This window comes from Phocoena phocoena, chromosome 4 (genome assembly GCF_963924675.1).
Source record: "Phocoena phocoena chromosome 4, mPhoPho1.1, whole genome shotgun sequence".
Classification (NCBI taxonomy): domain Eukaryota; kingdom Metazoa; phylum Chordata; class Mammalia; order Artiodactyla; family Phocoenidae; genus Phocoena; species Phocoena phocoena.
Window position 1 is genome coordinate 46051278 of NC_089222.1, and position 6427 is coordinate 46057704.

Genomic DNA, 6427 nt, shown 5'->3' on the forward strand with positions numbered 1-6427 from the left:
TGAAGACAGCCTAAGAGACCTCTGGGACAACATTTAACGCAACAACATTCACATTATACAGGTCCCAGAAGGCAAAGAGAGAGAGAAGGACCTGAGAAAATATTAGGAGAGATTACAGTCGAAAACTTCCCTAACATGGGAAAGGAAATAGCCACCTAAATCCAGGAAGCACAGAGAGTCTCATACAGGAAAATCCCAAGGAGAAACATGCTGAGACACATAGTAATCAAATTGGCAAAAATTAAAGACAAAGAAAATTAATGAAAGCAGTGAGGGAAAATTGACAAATAACATACAAGGGAACTCCCATAAGATTAACAGCTAATTTCTCAGCAGAAACTCTACAAGCCAGAAGGGAGAGGCAAGATATAATTAAAGTGATAAAAGAGAAAAACCTACAACCAAGATTACTCTACCCAGCAAGGATCTCATTCAGATTTGATGGAGAAATCAAAAGCTTTACAGACAAGCAAAATCTAAGAGAATTGAGAACCACCAAACCAGTTCTACAACAAATGCTAAAGGAACTTCTCTAAGTGGGAAACAAAAGAGAAGAAAAAGACCTACAAAAACAAACCCAAGACAATTAAGAAAATGGTAATAGAAACATACATAACAATAATTACCTTAAAGGTGAATGGATTAAATGCTCCAACCAAAAGACACAGGCTCGCTGAATGGATACAAAAACAAGATCCATATATAGGCTGTCTACTAGAGACACACTTCAGTCCTAGGGACACATACAGACTGAAAGTGAGAGGATGGAAAAAGATATTCCATGCAAATGGAAATCAAAAGAGAGCTGGAGTAGCAATACTCATATCAGATAAAATAGACTTGAAAATAAAAAGTGTTACAAGAGACAAGGAAGGACACTACATAATGATTAAGGGATCAATCCAAGAAGAAGATATAACAATTAAAAATATATATGCACCCAACATAGGAGCACCTCAATACATAAGGCAACTGCTAACAGCTCTAAAAGAGGAAATCGACAGTAACACAATAATAGTGGGGGATTTTAACACCTCACTTACACCAATGGACAGATCATCCAAATGAAAATAAATAAGGAAACAGAAGCTTTAAAAGACACAAAAGATCAGATAGATTTAACTGATATTTATAGGACATTCCATCCCAAAACAGTAGAATACACTTCTTCACAAGTGCACATGGAACATTCTGCAGGATAGATCACATCTTGGGTCACAAATCAAGCCTCAGTAAATTTAAGAAAATTGAAAACATATAAAGCATCTTTACTAACCACAACGCTATGAGATTAGAAATCAATTACACGCCAAAAAACGTTAAAAAAAAAAAAAGCAAAAAGGGTTTCCCTGGTGGCGCAGTGGTTGAGAGTCCGCCTGCCAATCCAGGGGACATGGGTTCGTGTCCCGGTCTGGGAAGATCCCACATGCCAAGGAGCGGCTAGGCCCATGAGCCATAGCCACTGAGCCTGCGCGCCTGGAGCCTGTGCTCCAAAATGGGAGAGGCCACAACAGTGAGAGGCCCACATACTGAAAAAACGTAAAAAACACAAACACACGGAGGCTAAAAAATACATTACTAAATAACCAAGACATCCCTGAAGAAATCAAAGAGGAAATCAAAAAAATATCTAGAGACAAATGACAGTGAAAACACAATGATCCAAAACCTATGGGATGCAGCAAAAGCAGTTCTAAGAGGGAAGTTTAGAGCTATACAAGCCTACCTCAAGAAACAAGAAAAATCTCAAATAAACAATCTAACCTTACACCTAAATGAACTATATAAAGAAGAAAAAACAAAACCCAAAGATAGCAGAAGGAAAGAAATCATAAAGATCAGAGCAGGAATAAAGGAAATAGAAACAAAAAAAACAATAGCAAAGATCAATAAAACTAAAAGCTGGTTCTTAGAGAAGATAAATAAAATTGATATACCATTAGACAAACTCATCAAGAAAGTGAGGGAGAGGACTCAAATCCATAAAATTAGAAATGAAAAAGGAGAAGTTACAACAGAGACTGCAGAAATACAAAGCATCCTAAGAGACTACTACAAGAAAGTCTATGCCAAAAAAATGGACAACCTGGAAGAAATGGACAAATTCTTAGAAAGGTAAACCTTCCAAGACTGAACCAGGAAGAAATAGAAAATATGAACAGACCAATAACAAATAATGAAATTGAAACTGTGATTAAAAATCTTCCAACAAACAAAAGTCCAGGACCAGATGGCTCCACAGCTGAATTCTACCAAACATTTAAAGAAGAGCTAACACCCATCCTTCTCAAACTCTACTAATAAATTGCAGAGGAAGAAACACTCCCAAATGCATTCTATGAGGCCACCATCATCCTGATACCAAAACCCGACAAAGATACTACAAAAAAAGAAAATTACAGACCAATGTCACTGATGAATATAGATGCAAAAATCCTCAGCAAAATACTAGCAAACAGAAGCCAACAACACATTTAAAGAATCATACACCATGATAAAGTGGGATTTATCCCAGGGATGCAAGGATTCTTCAATATACCCAAATCAATCAATGTGATACACCATATTAACAAACTGATGGATAAAAACCATATGATCAACTCAATAAATGCAGAAAAATCTTTTGACAATATTCAACATCCATTTATGATAAAAACTCTCCAGAAAGTTGACATAGAGGGAAACTACCCAAACATAATAAAGGCCATATATGACAAACTTATAGCAAACATCATTCTCAATAGTGAAAAACTGAAAGCATTTCCTCTAAGATCAGGAACAAGACAAGGATGTCCACTCTCACCACTATTATTCAACATAGTTTTGGAAGTCCTACCTGTGGCAATCAGAGAAGAAAAAGAAATAAAAGGAATACAAATTGGAGAAGAAGAAAAACTGTCACTGTCTGCAGATGACATGATACTATACATAGAGAATCCTAAAGATGCCACCAGAAAACTACTAGAGCTAATCAATGAATTTGGTAGTTGCAGGATAAAAAAATTAATGCACAGAAATCTCTTGCATTCCTATACACTAATGATGAAAAATCTGAAAGAGAAATTAAGAGAACACTCCCAGTTACCAGTGCAACAAAAAGAATAAAATAACTAGGAATAAACCTACCTAGGGAGACAAAAGACCTGTATGCAGAAAACTATAAGACACTGATGAAAGAAATTAAAGATGATACAAACAGATGGAGAGATATACCTTGTTCTTGGAGTGGAAGAGTCAATATTGTAAAAATGACTATACTACCCAAAGCAATCTACAGATTTAATGCAATCTCTATCAAATTACCAATGCCATTTTTACAGAAATAGAACAAAAAATCTTAAAATTTGTATGGAGACACAGAAGACCCTGAATAGCCAAAGTAGTCTTGAGGGAAAAAATGGAGCTGGAGGAATCAGACTTCCTGACTTCGGACTATACTACAAAGCTACAGTAATCAAGACAATATGATACTGGCACAAAAACAGAAACATAGATCAATGGAACAAGATAGAAAGCCCAGAGATAAACCCACATGCCTATGGTCAACTGATCTATGACAAAGGTGGCAAGGATATACAATGGAGAAAAGACAGCCTCTTCAATAAGTGGTGCTGGGAAAACTGAACAGCTACATGTAAAAGAATGAAATTAGAACACTCTCTAACACCATACACAAATATAAATTCAAAATGGATTAGAGACCTCAATGTAAGACTAGACACTATAAAACTCTTAGAGGAAAACATAGGAAGAACACTCTTTGACATAAATCACAGTAAGATCTTTTTTGATCCACCTCCTAGAGTAATGGAAATTAAAACAAAAAATAAGAAATGGGACCTAATGAAACTTAAAAGCTTTTGCATAGCAAAGGAAACCATAAACAAGACAAGAAGACAAGCCTCAGAATGGGAGAAAATATTTGCAAACGAATCAGCAGACCAAGGATTAATCTCCAAAATATATAAACAGCTCATGCAGCTCAATAATAAAAAAACAAACAACCCAGTCCCAAAATAGGCAGAAGACCTAAATAGACATTTCTCCAAAGAAGACATACAGATGGCCATGAAGCACATGAAAAGCTGCTCAACATCATTAATTATTAGAGAAATGCAAACCAAAAGTACAATGAGGTATCACCTCACACCAGTTAGAATGGGCATCATCAGAAAGTCTACAAACAACAAATGCTGGAAAGGGTGTGGAGAGAAGGGAACCCTTTTGCACTGTTGGTGGGAATGTAAATTGATACAGCCACTATGGAGAACAGCATGGACGTTCCTTAAAAAACTATAAATGAAATTACCATATGACCCAGCAATCCCACTACTGGACATATACCCAGAGAAAACTATAATTCAAAAAGACACAGGCACCCCAATGTTCATTCCAGTACTATTTACTATTGTAAATAGCCATTTACAATGGAAGCAACCTAAATGCCTATTGACAGACGAATGGATAGAGAAGATGTGGTACATATATACAATGGAATATTACTCAGCCATAAAAAGGAATGAAATTGGGTCATTTGTAGAGACGTGGTTGGATCTTGAGACTGTTATACAGAGTGAAGTAAGTCAGAAAGAGAAAAACAAATATTGTATATTAACCTATATATGTGGAACCTAGAAAAATGGTACAGATGAACTGGTTTGCAGGGCAGAAATTGAGACACAGATGTAGAGAACAAACATATGGACACCAAGGGGGGAAAGCAGCAGGCGGGTGGTGGGGTGGTGTGATGAATTGGGCAATTGGGATTCACTTGTATACACTGATGTGTATAAAGTTGATGACTTTAAGAAACTGTGTATAAAAAAATAAAAGAGGGAAAAATTTTAAAAAAAGAAAACAAAGTACATTTACCCTTATTTTTAGGAAATGCAAATTAAACTAATATTAGTGGATAGAGGGTCATCATGTCTGCAACTGACTCTCAAATGGTTCCAAAAAAGAGAAACAGGTACATATAGCATATAAAGCATATATGGCAAAATGTTAACCTTTGGGGAATCTGGGTGAAGGATATATAAAAATCCTTTGTACTATCTTTGAAAGCTTTCTGTACACAGTACAAAGTTAGAAATAAGGGGAAAAAACTGTACATTTACCTAGAATTTTATATACAGTGAAAGTATTCTTCAAAAAGGAAGCCAAAATAAACTTTCAGAAAAACAAAACCAAAGAGAATCTAGGACTAACAGAGCAGAGTTGCAAGGGTCACCACAGGAAGTGAATCCAGCTGAAGAAAATGAGACTGGAAATAATTCTTGCCTTATATGAAGTGGTATGATATTAATTCAAGGTAGGCGAAAAGTTAAGGAAGCATATTGTAATCCCTAAAATAACCACTATAAAACTAATTGAACCAGTGAATAATAAAATTCTATGTAGGAGATCAAATAGAATACTAAAAACAGTCAATTATTTTCATTATTTTAACAGAAAGTAAGGGAGGGGATGGAAACTAGGGACTTGAGGGCTCCTGGCCCAGTGTTCTGCCCCCTTGGTGTGGACTGGACCCTGCTGCCCCCTCAGCAGAAAATTACTAAGGAAACAAATGGCATTCTACAAAAATTGAGGCAGAAGATCAAAATCTGAGTCGTAGGCAGGTTGAATTTCGATAAAGTGCAGGTGAAGCTGGGAAATGATATGGTTAAAAATATATGATTATGTGTTTCCAGGAAATGGCTTCATAGCATACAAAGATGGGCAACTCTTATATAAACAGAATATTCAAGGTCACCTTGGTAAGGCCCTAATCCAAGATTTAATCAATGACTGTCTGAGCTACATTGTAGAAACCAAACTCCTGAAGAAGAAGGGGTGCTTTCATTGAAATTCTAAATGGGATGTGAATTCATCCTCTATTGAAAGAAGCTGCAGCCCCAAAGAACACATGGAGTTCTATATGCATTATAAAGAAATAAAATATAAGACAAAAATGTGTAGCAAATCTGTGGAAAGCATTTGCAAATAAAGGCCTCACCTTTTCTGTAGGAGGCCAAATCAGCTTTGAGGTCTTTTGGGATGGATAGAGAAAGAGGTATTGCCTGGGACATGTGGAAAATCATGGTTATAAGACCATTTCTTTCTTTGGAGACAAAACTGTGGCAGGTGGGAACGACCATGAGATCTTCACAGACCTGGGAACTGCAGGCCACACGAGTCTGTGCCTGAGGACACAGGAAAGATTTGTGAAGAGCTCTTGTACTAATGGTCATTTTCCCTGTGGGAAGAAGAGGGAGCTAATGAGCCTGACAGGGTCATTCGGTGGCCAAACCCAAGGTCTCCCCTTCATACGCCCACATGACCCAGCCCATGCCAGGCTCTCCACAGGGTTCAGTCAACTTATAGGGTCCTGACAGTGATATCCTCATGCAGCAGAGAAACCTCCCTCTATCCCCAAACACGTGAGGCC

General features: G+C 37.0%; 1 pseudogene; it reads left to right on the plus strand.

Moving 5' to 3' along the window:
• Nucleotides 1–5466: 5466 nt before the first annotated feature.
• On the plus strand, nucleotides 5467–6223 carry LOC136121961 (phosphomannomutase 2-like; annotated as a pseudogene).
• Nucleotides 6224–6427: the final 204 nt, after the last annotated feature.